This window comes from Notamacropus eugenii, chromosome 5 (genome assembly GCF_028372415.1).
Source record: "Notamacropus eugenii isolate mMacEug1 chromosome 5, mMacEug1.pri_v2, whole genome shotgun sequence".
Taxonomy (NCBI): Eukaryota; Metazoa; Chordata; class Mammalia; order Diprotodontia; family Macropodidae; genus Notamacropus; species Notamacropus eugenii.
The window spans coordinates 241,340,970-241,358,291 of record NC_092876.1 but is presented as its reverse complement, the minus strand read 5'-3'; the positions used below and the strand labels follow the sequence as shown (position 1 = coordinate 241,358,291).

The 17,322-nt window shown below is 36.9% G+C and overlaps 1 protein-coding gene across 8 annotated transcripts in view; it reads right to left on the bottom strand.

The window, feature by feature from the left end:
* The window catches only part of OSBPL6 (oxysterol binding protein like 6), a 265,398-nt gene that overhangs the window by 208,831 nt on the left and 39,245 nt on the right, over nt 1–17,322 (bottom strand). Inside the window, exon 2 of one of the 8 annotated variants that reach the window (XM_072612434.1) lies at nt 17,014–17,096. The exons of 6 other annotated variants lie outside the window; for them this stretch is intronic. The gene's annotated coding sequence lies outside the window, so the exon portion shown is untranslated. Of the gene's footprint in view, nt 1–11,812; nt 16,218–17,013; nt 17,097–17,322 lie in introns of those variants that run through there. One more of the 8 variants, XM_072612435.1, reaches the window with a different exon arrangement.

Genomic DNA, 17,322 nt, shown 5'->3' with positions numbered 1-17,322 from the left:
ACTATGGAAACTGATAAAACACTGACTTCATACATAATACCTAAAATTATAGTACTATTAAATATCATTTCCATCTTTCTCCTGTTACAATAATGAGTACACATTATGTTTTCAAGACTATATAATTAACATCAAGTAGGATAGCTGTGTAAATTAAACTAAGGAAGAAGAGAAGAAAAACCTCGATTAGAAAAGTATTACTGCTTCATTCTCTTTAAGGATGTTGGCAAGAGTAGTTACAGATCACACTGATTCCTACTGTGCAATTGGACCTGCCTATCTATCTATGTGTGTGTGTATGTATATATGTATATACATATATATGCCTACATACATGTATACACCTGTGTACATGTATATATGCACATACATCTATACTGAAGTAGACTTATATTGCATTAGTATGTGTGCATATGTGCATTATCAAAATGTATCCATGTGCATTTGATATGTGCATAATGTATACATGTATACATCTAGCCATAAAAATATGTAAAAATTATGAGACACACATATACATTTATATATTTACCTGCATGTATATGTACATATATGATTATATAGAGTATTCCAAAAGTCTTAGTGCAGCTTTAAAAATTATTACAAAAAAACCAAAAATCTTAAAACCACACTAATATTTTTGGGATACTGTATGTGTGTGTGTGTGTCGCACATGCCATGTGTATGTACATAAATGCCTGTCTAAAAAAACCCATCAATATTTTTTTGATGACATATAAAGATAGAAAGATATGTTAGAGATATATCTATATAGATACGTATGGGGTGAGAGAGAAAGAGAGAGAACATAATAACTATGTTTCAAGAGAACTGGTTTCCTTTGTAATCCTAAGTGTTTTATTTTACGCTTTTAAAGACATCATTCTGAGAAGAGGTCCACAGGCTGTATCACATTGCCAAAGGTGTCCACGACGTGAAAGTAGGTTAAGCAACTCTGTCCTAAAAAGTCAAATGAAACATTTCTAGGAGGCATTTCCAACCTGAAAGACATTAAGAATATAAATCCAAGCATAGTAACAATCACAAAAATAGAGGAACTGTAGCAATGTGCACGTGCTTGGCCCAGATGACTAATGGCATCTTCTCAAGAGGATTCAGCAAGGTCAGTATAACAAGTAAAATTATATTCACACATTTGTATGTAATCTATATAAATGTTTATATAGAGCTATGATTTGCAATGCACTTTGCAAATGTTATCCTTTAGGCTCACAACAACCCTAGAAGGTAGGTGATAATATTGTCCCTACCTTACATGAGGAAACTGAGACAGAAAGAGGTTAAATGACTTGCACTGGGTCACAAAGTCAGTAACTATCTGAGGCTGGATTGGAACTTAAGTCTTCTTGACTCCAGGTTCAAAGCTCTATCCACAGTAGCATCTAGCTATAACTCTAAGTCTAAGAAGTCATAAGATGATGAGATCAAACCAGACTGATCAAGATGGGCATTGAGTTTGATTTGGGGGAAGAGGAATCTGTTACAGAGGAGTATCCTTCCCTGTTTTACTGTTCATTTCTTATCTGCAGTCAATTCAAGTATCTCTCTTGTTTATTCTTATAAAGAACACTGTCTTTTCTCTGCAGAAAAAGATGTCCATTCAAAATGTATCCAGAGATTCTACAATGAATAAAAAAACATCATATTCTGCCAGTATTCTTGATATACAGTGCAGTTTTAGAGTAAATAGAAAAAAGAAGAGAAAATTGTTCCTGGGTCCCATCAATATGAAAATTATTCAATCAAAACACAACATGTCACAGAAGACTGATAAAGATGTCCAGACAGAGGAGATAAATCTATGGCCTCACATCCTTATACCCAAATGCACAAAGAATGGATAACAAGAAAAGGGACATAATAGAGATGCTAATGTAGGAAGGCCAATTTCACTAAGTGGTATCACTTGAGACCTAGTGGGATGAAATTCATGAATGGAACATATATAAGTAGGCTTTATTTAAAAGAAACATGGCATTTAAAGGGAGGGAGATAATAAATAGCACTATATACTACAAAGATAAACTCATGAAAATGTCAAAGAACTACAAGACAAAGCATAGTGGAGAAACTCTCTTGTTGAAATAGATTATAAACTATTTTATTAGTATAGAAAGAGTATTTAACAAAGGAACAGTTTGGAAAATCACAAACATGGCAGAGAATCATGACACCATATTGAAAGAGGACTTCAATTATCCAAAAATCTATGGCAGTTCTTTCATCTAAAAAAAGAACAGCTAATAATTTCTTAAATTATCTTAATATAATGGCATCCTTCAAAAGAGATATAGCAAGCAATGAGGGGCACTTTTGTTTTGCATCTAATTCTTGACAGCAAGGAGTAGCCAAGGGCTAGGGATGTTATTAAATGAGAAAAAGATTTCTCCCTACAAAAGTATCTGCAATTGCCCTTCTTGTGATAGAAAAGTACTGGAAATAATCTTACATGGCCAGTGATTAAGAAATGACGGAATGAATTGTGGCATGTTAATAACAGAATTATACTGTACCATAATAATGACAAACGCATAAAAAGAAATAGGTATATAACATAATGCAGAGTAAAGCAAGCAGAATTAAAATAGTGTACCCACTCAGAAGGAAGGATACAGCAAATAAATTGTTACTGTTATTATTTTGTTTTATATTTTTATGTTAAAATGTTTTACTATGAATTATTTGGAACTTAATGTTTTATTTGAAAGTTTGCTGGTATTTTCTGTGAAGGTTATTAAGTTTATGATAATCTTTTCATAGTATACTTCCAAAAGACAAGGAACGTACATCTTAGATATAATTGGAATAAACAAAGTATTTTTAGTGTATTTAAGTTTTTAGAGGTGGGATTTCTAGGGGGGAAACTTCAATTTTGTTAGGAACACTGAGGCCCAGCACATCATCACAAACCCGAACTACTGCAGGCCTATATACAAAGAGCCCCATCTAAGTAGTTAATGTGTCAGTTTGAACAAACTCAGTCATTTCTAGTCTAGCTGTTGTAAGGTCTGTGGAATTGTTGAGTCTGTAGATTTAGGGCAGGTGCTCATAAGATACCTACCTATTTATCTTTGGATAGATTTCAGGGAGTCCACTTGAATGAGGAAAAAAATTATAATTGTATTAACCTCTAATTGAAATTTCTTCAATTATTTAAAATCACTATTCTGAGAAAGGTTCCAGAGACTTCACCAGTCTTTCAGAGGGATCTATGACACATAAAATAGCTAAGAACCCTTGATTTAGGAATTTTCAGGGAAGACAGAATTTCCCGGTGTAATAAGTTGGTGTGAATATGTATGTGCCAGCTAAAATTCAATGCTTAATTTCATAGTGATGAAACAGAGGCAGGCACATAGATTATTCTCTAGAGGATGATTATTTCATTACCATTACACAGTAATGCTCTCGGCTGGGAGGTTTGGCTCTCAGTATTACAAAGATGCCTTCTTACCTATTCTAGATCATTCTTTTTTCAGACTGCTGAAAAATGGCTATCTATGTGACCAAAGGGGCAAAAAAAAGATTATTTCTGTATCACGTAATGGTTTTATTTAAACTGCTTCTCCCCTCCCCCAGACATGTAGCCATTTATCTAATGGAAGAGTCTCACAAAGAGAATAATTAAGACTAGGAAAATGAGTCATATTTTAGCTAGCATATCATAGGGGAGAGGGAAGTTGGAAATTAAATAATGGGTTAATACCTACAGCCTATATTTCTGTGAACTGATTTTTGCTAAACACTTTCCAAAAACCTCCTATTGTCCTTTTCTCTCCACTATCTCCATTTATTTGACAAAAGTTCCACCCCTTCTCTCCTACCTTCCCCACAAAAACTAAGACTCAACATTCTTTCTGCTTTGGCTGCCTCTTACTAATGACCCTACTCCTCCTTATGTCTCCCTGACACATACTTCCTTCTGTTTTTTTCCTATAACTGTCCTCCCACCTCTTTTAAAGAAAAAACATTTTCAGCTTCTATAACACTCACTCCTCCCTACTTCTCTTATCCTGTGTCCATGTCTATATTTTTTTTTATTATTTGATTTTCTAGAATTAATCCCCACATTGTGGTATATGCCCACTAAAGCATTACAGCAAAGCAGTTTGAAATTGAGAAAATGTTTTGCCCTCTCTGTAGCCCTGAGAACTGGTTCCCTACTTCGGCTGTTAGGTTACACCTGGGATTTGGGTAATCCTTTGGGTATTTGATTAGAAGTGAGTTATGTTGCCCAGACAACAGTTCCAAATTGTCTAGGGATTCTGTACAAGATTTTTTTCCCCTCAGCCTGGTGTGAAGGTCACACTAGCAATGTGACAGTTAAAGGGGGGTTAGCCAACAGATCAGGGAAACGTTCATCATGAAAAGCTCAATAACATTTACATCATCACAAAACTCAGGCTCCAAAAGCCTCGGTGATCAAAAACAAAATTTTTTTTTGAAGAAACCAAGTATCTAGATTTGAAAATCAGGTATGTTCTTTAAACACATAGTAACTAGAATGTTGAAAAGAGCAACTCAAGGAACCATAAGGTGTACAGCATTTTAAAGAACAATTTTCTAAGTAACGATTTATGTAGACAGCAGCCCAGAGGCAATGAAATGAACAATGGACTTCACATACAAGGTTATTCTCTGACCTTCTGTTTTATAATTTCCTTAGTCTGGAAATGTTAAACACAATTTCACTTCATTTTATCTAACCTGCTGTTTTCACAATTCCCCCTTAAAAAGCCAGTCCTCTAGCCCATGCTTATAAAACAAGCAACATTTGAGTGCTCACTTTGTACATATTATAAAGAAGGGACTGTACATACAATATGGGGATCCTGTCAATGATTGTGATCTAGTGATGTATGGATTTGGGATTTTTGTGGATTTCAGTTCTATGGATTGACAAGGAATTGTAAGCACCAATAGAAACCAGTCAGATTTTGAGCAGAGATGGGATGAATGAGGGAAACCTTGACGTGATAGGTTAGGCTTTGTATCCCCAGAATTCAACACAGTGTTGATTTATGACGAAATCCTGTGGAATCTATTAGTGTAAGTGCTTAAAAAGGCTCATTCCCACCTCTCCCCTCCCTCACCCCCATGTTTCATACTATGAATCTGAATCTGTGGTTTATAAATTCATAGATTTGAGCTGGAAGGAATCTCAGAAGCCATCTAAGACAACCACCTCACTGTACAGATGAGAAAAGTGAGCCCAGGAAGGTTAATGCCTTGCCCAAGTTCACACAGGAAATTAGCATCAGATCTGAACAGGATTTGAACCCAGGTCCTGACTCCAGAACTAGTGCTGTTTTTCATTATACCAAGCTGAGAGCAAGAAGGAAATGATATAGAAGAAAGAAGGTACCCACTTAGAGGTTGTGTTTGGCCTTTCAGATTCTCTGCTACATAGGCATGACTTTTACGTCAGAATTTTGGCATTATTCCACTTGAGAAGTTTCAATGGATATTCCACTAGAATGTTTATATATTCAAAAGAATATCTGATAGTATATACTGATACTCTTTCTACTACCCTCACCTCCCAATTCCTCAGTTAACTACTATTTCATGCCCTGCTTCTCCATCCCATGTTACCTTCAGGCACAGAAGATCTTACAGTGTGGCCTGCAAGGATTTCATTTCCATGTTCACAAACTCTAAAGTTCTTTTATCTGAATATAATCTTCTCTCAATCCACCTCTTCCTCTGCCTTGGGTATCGTAACTCCATTCTTTGCCCTCACTATCCACCCCTCAGGGCCATCAACCCTGCACGATCCTTGCCTCTCTTCCCCATCTTGACTTGAGGGTCTCTACACTGCCCTCTCTAAAGTCCCTTTCCCCCTTATTCAATTGCCAGTTTTGTCCTGTCTCAACCTTGGATTACTTCCATAATCCTTTATCTTCACTCTTATTCATGTGATGCTGAACAAAGCTGGAGAAAATCATGAAATTATGGTAAATTATGTCATATAACCTCAATTAGGCTTTTACTACTCAAAGGCAATTCTTTTATACATCCCTAACTGGGCAGCCAGGTAACACAGTGGAAAGAGCAACCAGGTCTGGAGTCAGGGAGACATTTTCCAGAGTTCAAATCTGACCTCGTATACTTACAATCTGTATGTCACTGGAAAAGTCACTTAACCCTGTTTGCCTCGGTTTCCTCATCTGTAAAATGAGCTAGAGAAAGAAATGACAAACCACTCAAGTGTCTTTGCCAAGAAAAACCCACACAGGATCATGAGAAGTTGGATACAACTGAAGAACTGCTTCCTCATCTCATTCACCATAGTGGCTATTCCAAACTTTTTAACCCATCTTTAAGCCTCTCATGGATCCTCTTCCTCCCAAACCTCTCAGATGAAAACCTTGCTTCACAAGCAAAAAAAAAATTGGGGACATTTTCCTAGAGCTTCCTCTTCTCTCCTCTTCCTCACCTCACATCAGTCAGGCAATTTCTGCTACTTCCTTCATCTCTGTTTCACGTGAAAAGATGGCCTTTCCATATGTATATGTGTCAGTCAGTAAGAATTAATGAAATGCCTATAGTGTACCAGGCACTGTGCTAAGTGCTATGGATACAAGAAAAAAGGCAAGATTTGAGTCCTTGAACTCAAGGAGTTCACAATCTAATGGAGGAAAAAGGTAAACAAATATGTAGCAAACAATACAGAAAAAATAGAATATAATTAATAAGGGGAAGGATATGCAAATATATAAATACAAAACTGATATTGCAAATTATTCAATGAGGTCAGTTCCAAGCAGTTGTGTCCTGAAGCCAACTGTTAATACAATACTTGTGTATTGTTAATACACAAGTCAGAGCTTGATTTATTGCTTTATTGATTGTCCAGACTTAAGAAGGCAATGGAGAAATTGCAAAATAAATGCAAATTTAACTTAATTAATAATGCAAATTAAACTTAAAAATGTGTTATGGGAACATTATTTTTTTTGGTAGAGCCAGTTGTTAAACACATTTATCAGTATACCCCATATCCAAGTCAAGAATCATTTATGAAGCACATACTCTTCCAATAGTTCTAACTTACTATGTAACTATTCTTTCAGCTGAGCACACAAAAAAAGGCAAAAACACGGTCCCTGAGAGCAAGAAAAACTTAAATTCTGATAGGGGAGACAACATGTCAGTAACTACATAGATACTAGATACATCTAGAGCAGATGGAAAGTAATCTCAGAGGGGAAGGCATTAACAGATGAGATCAGGAAATGCTTTTGCTCTTCTCTATCCTGATTTCAGGTTATTCACAGCACTCTATGGTGCAAACTAGATCATCCACATGTGCACTATATGCATATTCAATTCAATAAACCTCTGTCAGGCTTTTATTATGGGCAGAGCACAGCAGCAGGCACTCCCTAGCTTATCTATCACTTTGGGACATTCTAAGAGGAATGATTCCACTGTGGCATCTCATAAAGAAAGCTGTCTCCGTACTGTGTGCAAAACCTCCAATCCCATATACCAAGTCAAAACCAAGATCTTAAAACTAAGAAGACACTCAGAATGGTCTGAATTTTTATGTTTGAATCCCATGGTCCTGGTATGGTCCTGAGCAATAGGATATGGTCCTTCCTTTACTAGCCAAAAATAACACTGCTCTCTTAAGAGCTTCCTATGAGAATAACCAATATAAAAACTATAAAATACCAGAGTCCTACACAGGCCAAAGCATATTAAAGATAATAGGCTATCTTATTGTAAACTAATGTTTCAAAATGCTCCCCACCCACTATGTTTACCACTAGGGTCTCTGAAAAAATTTATCTGTCTTATTGAAATAGTATTGAAATAGATCTTCCTATCACTGGAAAAGAAAAGCTGAACATTGGAAAAGAAAAGTTGAAACAAAGGAATCTGAGGGAATCAAAAGTGAGTCTTTGACCACAGCATGTGCTAGGAATGGGTATACTAATACACTAAAGAATGATTTGTCAAGATACTTTAAGATCCTCTAAGCTAAACCTTGAGCCTTACCTTTCCCTCAGGCACTATATATATACCTAAAGACACAAAATTTAGTTTATCTAAAAAGTTCTGTTACTGAGACTTTCAATTCTGACTGACCTTTTCCCTCTTCAAATAGGATAAATTATTAATATTCTGTTGATTCTAGGAACCCTGAAGGCAACAATAAAGGAACAAATCCAAAGAAGTCAGGGAGAAAAGAAAAGAAAGAGACAAAGAGGAAAGAGAGAGAAAGGAAGGCAGGACAGAGATCATAGGAAGAGGAAACAGAAGGGATAAGGAGAAGGAAGAACTCTGAAGTGAAGAAAATGAAAAAGAAAGAAAAGGAGAAATATAGAAAAAGGAGAAAGCCTAGAGAAAAAAAGAATGAATAAAAAGAAATACTAAAATAGGCATGTTAACAAGGGGGACCCTCAAAAAAGTGAAATGAGATCTAAGAGGCAAAGGAAGAGCCAGACATGGGACAATATTTAAATAAGAGACTATGTGATTCAATCAAGCTAGACTCATGGATTTGGAAGGAACCTTAGAGGTCATCTCATCCACCTTTATGAAAGTCTGAATCTCTCTAATCACCCTAAGAAATGGCCCTCCTGCTACTGCTGACACACCATCAGTGATGGGGAGCAGAGACAAGCTCATGACAGCCCCATTCTGTTTTAAAAGAACTACAACTATAAAGAAGCTTTCCTCTGGTCAAGCACAGATTTATCTGTAATTCCCATCCACTGGTCTTAGTTTTGCCCTCAGGAGTCAAACAGGATCTATCATCTCTCTTCCTTTGAGACAGCATGTTGACTATAGGAAGAAAGCTATTATGTACTACCATTTTCCCTAAATCATCTCTTCCACAAGTTAAATATTCCTGGTCTCTTCATTTCCCCTAGACATGGTTTCCAGTTATCACCTCCCCACTCTGGTCTTTTATTTTGCATATATATATATGTATGTATGGATGTATGTATAACAAATTATATATAGCATATATTATGATATGTCATATAGTAAGCAATATGTTGTATTATATATAGTATAGATCACATATTGTTATATATAGCATATATTATCATTTTATTTTAAGTTGTCCTTCTTGGAACCTGATGCTCAGAAATAAATATTCCAGATAAGGTCTAGCTAGACAAGACTACAGGGGACCATCATAACTTCCCTCATACTGAATTCTAGATTTCTATTAATGTAGCTCAACACCATTATTAGCTTTTTAGCCCCATTTATCACAATGACCTCATCCAGTTTGTGACCAGCTGAAACTCCTAAATCTTTTCCATATGATCTGTTAACCAGGAATGACTTGCCCATCCTGTACTTTTGCAGCTTTTTTGAACTTTTGCAGCTTTTCTGAACTTTTGCATTTTATCCCTGTTAAATTAAAATGCTGAAAGCAAGACTACACAACTCTAAATGTTCCCTTTTTTTTTACGTTCAGAGCAGTAAGGAGAACTTTTCTTTCCATGCTAGCTCTGTCTCCTGCTCATCACTGCAATCTTTTATCATGTCTAACTCAGGGGATCTTAATATTTTGGGGGGAATCATGGACCCATTTGGCACTCTGCTGAAACCTATGGACCCCTTATCAGAATAATGTTTTTAAATGTTTGAAATAAAGTATAAAGGATTACCAGGAAACCAATTATATTGAGAGAGAAAAAAAATAAGTTCATGAACTCCAGGTTAAGGACTCCTAAACTCTAGTTGGTTTCTTTTAAATCTTTCAGAAAGGAAAAGCATCCAACTTGGACTCCATCCAACCCTGAAGTCTCCTTTTTTGAAACAATAGTTAGGGAACCTCTTTCAATAGTTACAGTATGCTACATGGGTTATAGCTAAAGATTGTTTAGATCCCTTTGGAAAGTAAAGAATCTGGATTTCAGGAAGGGAAATGAATTTTGTGATGCATTTCATACTAAGGAACTAGACTCGGCAAATGAGTTTTCACGTTCCGGCAATTATTTAGTGGGAGGAAGTCCCTCTTTTTATGATTAGCTTTGGGAGGAGGGCAAATAGAAATCATGTGTGAAATTAAATAATGGTCTTTTACCATGAACATTAGGCAGCTTTAATCATAATATGCACCTAAGCATTCACCTGTTGTGTATCATATCTATAAATATGGTTTATATGTATATATGATTTATCAGTATCATCTTATTTGACTGGCCTTCTCTAGATTTCATCTCTTAAAGGAAGAAATTTGATTAGATCATTTTCAAGTTCCCTTCCAGTCATAAAATCAAATGATTCTAACTTTCCTAATTGACTACAGGAAATATAGCTTATTCTCACTCTAGAATCTCCCACTGTATCTAGTAAAACACTAATCACATAGAAATTACTCAACCAATCTATTGATGAAGGACAGGGAAAATACCTTCAGTATCTACCTAGACCAGACGGCAAATAATAACCTAAAAAGAAAAACCTTTCTAAATATTCAGCAACCTTTAGGAATACTTTCAAAATTTTTGAGGACAGAGAAAGAAGTTTCTATGAAATATTCATGCTATTATTGGGCTAGTCAGGATTAACATAGAATACAGTAGATTAGCTTACTGAGAAATCTGCTGTAAAAACTTTATATAACCTAACGAAAGTCAGCAATAAACTGATAATTATATATACATACATATGTATATATTAGACAGATAAATAGATACACACATATAATATTTAAGTAATACAGTAGATTAGTCACCTCAGTAAACTGGGTATCCCATCCCTTTTCAGTGATATGAACTACAGTTCATCTGTGACTTCTAATTACTTTTATTTCCAACTCAGTCACCTAAGGTGGCTCAGCAAATTGTAGTACATTATCTTGAAAGGTAACCATTGTTTTCTCTTTCCTCTCTTTACTACCCATTCAACCTCACTCTACTTTAAGGGCCCTTCTCTTTTGTGAGCACTGTGTTTTTGTAGATCTTTTTCATAGCTAAGAGATGGTGGTTGAGGAATAACAAAATGCTTAAATGCTATTTACGCAGTGGCTCCTTTCCCTGTATTTTGTTGTCATATTTAAAGCCATCTTTTGTGATAATTGAGAATTCAAATTTTTAGTAGGCTAATAGGATCACAAATTTCGAGCTAAAAGAGACCCTGGAATTTATCTAGTCCAACTTCTGGGCCAACTGAGGACCATGACTTGGGTCACAAATTTAGTAAGTGGTAGAGTCTGTATTCACACCCAGGTCCTCTTACTCCAAAAATCATACACTTTTCCACTATACTGAAATACCTTAGTGGAATAAGTGACAATGATCTTTGTCAACATATTCACTATGTCATTTACTTGTATTCCTACAAATGCAATCTTCAGACCAGTTGGTGACTCTTTAAATCAGAAGGCTGAATTATCCCTATCTAAAATAAGAGAAGAGGAGGCAGCCACATGGCACAGTAGAGAGAGAATCAGCTCTAGAGTCAGAAGGACCTGAATTCAAATCTGGCCTCAGTTCCTTACTAGCTGGTATCACCCCGGGCAACTTACTTAACCTTAATTGTTCCTCCCCTCAAAAAACTCAACAATTTAAAATGAGGGAAAAATAAAATTTAAAAAGCCTACATAAAAGTTTTAAGAAAATGGTTTGCTGGCAGGCCATGTGGTACTGAGGAAAGAAAGTTGACTCTGGAATTGAGTGTTCTACATTCAAACTCTACCTGTGACCTGTTACTAGTTCAGTGACCCTGGGCAAGTGCCTTGATCTCCGGTTTCCTCCACTGAGGAATATTGTAAGGCACTTAGTGCAGCAGTGTTTAGCATATAGTAGGTGCTTACTAAATGCAAAGTTCTTTCCTGTCTTCCTGCATCAGTCTGAGAGGTGTCATTCCAGGACAGTATGTAAAATAGGAGACAAAGGATTATTTTAAAGCTTCCTCCGAAGCGATATTTTCATAATATTTTGCCGTTGTCTGGTAATAGGTGTGTGATGATGTCTCTGAGTTGTTTTCCTCTAGATCAGGAAAGATGATTCACGAAGAGATGGGCAGAACAATTTCTGATGATCTTCACCTGAAGGCTAGAGCAGACGTCACAAAGGAGGTCAGGAGTATATTATATTCTTGGTAGCCTCTTCTGTCTTCATGTTTTACTTTCTTATTGCCGTTAAGATATTCTCATTTTCTAAGAGTTATTTCAACTCCAGAGAGAAAAAAGAAAGTGAGAGTTTACACCAGAGGCCATGAAAAAGGGGGTGATAGCAACTGTCTTCCTATGGAAGTGTTTGATTTATTTACTTTTTTGCTTTACCACATTACAATAAATTATGGGTTCAGAGCATGTGAAGTCAATTAAACTCACGAATATTGTGGAAAGCAAATACAGAGTGGAACCAACTATGAGGTGGGAGCACTAAATATAGATAGATTTCATTATTTTATATGTCCAGCAATATTCCCTATTGAGACTTGGATAATGAGGGAGAAGTGAATTAAAGCACCTTTGGTGCTGCTGTCCAGGAAGGTAGAGCAATGGAGGGAACAGCCTTGGACACTGGCAGATTTCTTACTCCGTCAGTGGATATACTGTAACATCTTAGGAAATGATCAACTCTGGAATGTTCCAGAGAGAAAGTGTCAAGGTCTGAACTGAGTGACTCATGTAGAGGCAAAAGGTAGACAGGCAATTCAAATGTTAACTCCCTTGCTAAATAAATGTCACAGTGACTCCCTGTTTTTCTTTAGGCCTGAGGCAGTCCTCAACCAGTGTTCCCAGGTTCTCCCCTCCCTCAGTGATACTAAGCATGCTAAAGAAATGAAGAAAGGGGCTAGCCTTGGTGTCTAGTCTTTACTTGATACTCACTGGCTGTATAACCATAGCCAAGTCTGTTAGCTTCTCCTTGCCCCCAGGCAACTCAATGGAAATGTCAAGAAGGAAAGATCTAAACTAGGAACTCCAAATGGATGAAATCACAAACCAACAAAAAAAAGTAGGGAAACATCTGATGTCCACCAGAAAATTAGTGGTCACATATCTGTCAATACATGCTTTTAGACGTACACAGCAAGGTAGCTAACTCTGGGGAAGATTTGGAGAGGCAAATGCTGGGATGGAGATCAGTCAATTAACATTTATTAAGTTCCTGCTAAGTGCCAAACATTGGGGATACAAATAAAAATGGCAAAAGAGAGTCCCCACCCTCAAGGAATTGGGGAGACAACAAATAAACAGATATACATATAGGCGCTTACACATACACAAACACATTATATACAGAATAAATAGGAAATAATTAACAAAGGAAAGGCACTAGAATTAGAAGGGATTGGGAAAGGTTTACTGTAGAAGGTGAGAGATAAATACTTAATTTTTTTATTAGAGTAAAACAAAGTTGCTTTAAAGAAGAAACAAAACTTCAATTACAAGACATGCAAAAGTCCACTATAAAAACAATCATCTCATAAAAGTTTAGCAGCTACCTAAATACCCCACCTAAGAAAAATATTTGCAGGAGTTTACAAAATTTTAAAAATTACCATGCCACAGCTACTTTCCATTGATGTAAGGAGCTCCCACTGTGGAAACTCCCTCCACTGATGAGAATCAGCAACTCTTCTACAATTCAGTTTGTTTGTTTTTTCAGCCTGGGGCTGAGAGGTTAAATGATTTGCCCAAGATTGAGCAGCTAATATGTCCCCAAACAAGACCTAGGTCTTTCTGGCTGCAGGGCTGGCTAGACACAATGCTCACCCTGTGTCTTATACTCCATTAGCAAGGAAAATAGAATTGACAGGGTATTCAGTAAACATTGGTTTATGCAATTAACTTAAATTTTTTTCTTAGTTCTGCTAATGGTGTTTTTTTTTTAAATCACATTCCAGTTTTAAAGGAAAGTGCCAATAATATCAACTGAAGGACACTGGAACTGGAAAAGATGTGAATAATTCCCAGCTCAAGTATTTCAATGTAATTCCATTCCAATATTATCTTAATCAACTAGCATTCTATCAAACTATCCTTTCAAAAAGTCACTTATTTATACTACTGGTTTGTCCCTTTGCATATAAATCAGGTCAGTAATCAATTATATAATCAGATAAGTAAATTATTTTTGAGCTTACTTTATAAAAATGTGTCTTTGGTTTCTGAAAATATTTGTTCCACATCTTTGTGAAAATCCCTTTCTTGGAAGACAAAACTGAAGCCAAAGTCCTGAGCATTGAAGCCTAAAAGAGTATATAAAACCCTCAAAAAGCCTTGTAAATGAGTACAGATTTTTAGCAAGCTACTTCCCTTCCAAGACCTTAGTTTCCTCATTTGCAAATTAAGAAGCCAAGATTAAGCTTTAAATCTTTAGATCTTTAAATCTAACTCTATGATGTTGTGATTTTTTGACCCAAAAGTTCAGATGACTAGGATTCAAGGCCCTCAACAGTCTGGTAATGTCCTAACCTTGCTTCATCTTATGCCATCCTCCAAAAGAAGTGAACTGCTCTTTTCTCCCAAACACAGACCTCTGGACCTTGGATTCATGATTCTAACGACCTCAATGATCCTTTTTGTCTATGGATTTCTAATCTATTTTCTAGACTTCCATTCAAATGAATAACACCCCCATGAACTTGTTGGATCCTCCTGGAGACATGACTATACAACAAGTCATTTTAAAAAAGATCTCAGGATCTAATTCCTCTTTTCACTCTCTTCTCAACCCTTCACAATCTGGCTTCGGAACTCAGTTGAGTGGCATTATTCAACTGAAACTGATCTTTAGAAAATTATCTTGACTGCCACATCTGATGGTCTTTTCTCAATCTTTATCCTTCTTGCCCCCTCAGAAACATCTGAAATGAATGAACACAGTCTCCTATATACTTTCTCCTCTCTATATATCCTTGGTGACCTCAATCACCTCCGATGAACCTATTACCATCTCATTTCTATGCTGACAACTCTCTAATCTATTTGTCCATCCTTGGTCTCCCTCCTGAGCCCCAGTCATCTACCACAAACTGCCTATTGGACATTATGAAATAGATTCCTCACAGGCATCCCACTTTCAACAACTCATTATCAAGGTCAGCCATCATCCAAATGTTCCCATTTCTGTTGAGGGCACCATCAGAGTTACTCACTTAGATTTGTAACCATCATCCTCAACTCCTCACTCTCCCTTACCCTACACACTGCCAATCAGTTGCCAAACCTTATCAATTCTACCTCCATAACATCTCATTCATTTGCCCCCTTCTCTCCATTCACAGTCACAACCCAAATCACTCCCTATTTACTGCCTCTCACTTGAACTATTGCAATATTCCACTAACTGGTTTCCCTGTCTCAGGTCTATCCCCTAAACAGCTGCTAAACTGATTTCCCCCACTGTGTTTAAGATAAAATACTTCAAAGTCATTCCCAACATTCTAGCTTTGTTACATTACTCCCCTTTATTCCAAACCAGCTCATACAAAATGGCCTGTTATCAATCCATATCTGGAATTCCTTCCTTACTTCTGCCCCTTGAAGCCCTAGCTTCCTGCAAGACTCAGATAAAAGGCTACTTTCTTCAGGAAACCTTTATGGATACTTTCAGCTACTTGTGCCTTCTCCCCCAAATTAACATGTGTCTATTCTATACCTAAATGTGGACATGCTCTCTCTCCTAGGTAGATCGTAACGTCCTTATGGGAGACTTCTGGTGGCACAGTGGACAGAGTACTGGATTTGGAATCAGGAAGATTCATCTTTGCAAGTTCAAATCTGGCCTCAGACACATAGTGGCCATGTAATCCTGGGCAAGTCAATTAATCCTGTCTGCCTCAGTTATTTCGTCTGTAAAATGAGTTGGAGATGGAAATGTAAACATACCAGTATCTTCACCAAGAAAATTCCAAATAGGATCATGAAGAGTTGGACGCAACTAAAATGAGTGAAATAGCTGAAGAACAACAAAAATATTAATGTTAGCTATTGTGGATACCTGGAGCATTCATAGAAATTGAGACCTGAAATGGACCTAAGAATTTAAGTTAAAGTGAGGAAAGTAAAGTGACATATTAAGTGATTTGTTCCAAGTCACATGGTTAACTTGTATCAGAACAAAGACCAATGTCCATGTGTCCCAATTTCTACTCTCATGCTTTTTCTACTTTCTGATCCTCTGGTCAAGGTGTTTTGAATGGTAAACTCCTTAACCACAGTGCTTATTAACTAATATTCACTTACTAGTTTTAGTTAATAAATATTCACTTAGTAAATATTTACTCAGTTCAAAAGAGAGATTTTGATGACCCATTCATATCTCAGATTATATTATAAAATAATATGAAGGCTTATATGCACACATACTCTGAAATATTAAAAATAAAAGGAATGGCAAAACCAAGCATGTATCATCCTTTTGTTAAATAAAAATACGACAGTGAGAAAAAAGATTTTTTTTGTCTTTGTCAAATCCTCAGCATTTGGTTCACAGTAACAATAAATGCTTGTTGATGAAATAAATGAGCCAAGAGTATGACATGGCAGACAAAAAAAAGATGATGTAATCATAGATTACAGTAAAAAAAAAGCATAATGAGAAGAAATCTGGTATAGTGGATAAAGAATTAGCCTCAATGTCAGGAATAGCAGGACTCACTTCCTGCTTCTGATACGTACTGGTATTGTGATTTCTCATTACATTTGGCAACCTTTGAAAAGTCTAAGTTGCAGTGTATAGATGCTGCTCTGCACTACTCTTGCCTGGAATTCAATGAAATCACAGGTCTAGTCCATGACACAGCATCCTGGAAAGGTGATAGTTCAATTGTGCTCTGTCCTGCTGAGATGATACCTGGAAAGTTTTGTTCAAGTTCTGAACACACATTTTAGGAAGGATTTCAGAGAAGGAGGAAAGCATCTAGGAGAGGTCAATCAACATAGCCAGGGGTCTCAAGATCCTACCATGTGAAGATCAATTAAAGAACTGGGAGGGAGCCAAGATGGCAGACTAGAAAGACACACTTATGTAGGGTCTCCCCACACAGCTCACAAAATACCTGTAGAGAGGGACTCTCAACAAATTCTGGAGCAGCAGAAGTGGAGAACAACAGAGTGGAGGAGATTTCCAGTCCACGGTGACCTGAAAGGCCCACAGAAACATCAGATGCGCCAGACGTGGAGCAGAGCTCAGAGCCCAGGCAGCGCAGCGTGACTCTGGGAGGAGGACACCTCAGGGCGAAATCTCCAGTGCCAGAAGTGGGTCCTCAGATCCCTCAACCCACAGGCACCAAAGGTCAGTGACTGGGTGATGGGGTGTTATCAGCTGGCCAGGAAGGGAGATGGGCCTTCCCATAGCTCTGGCAGCA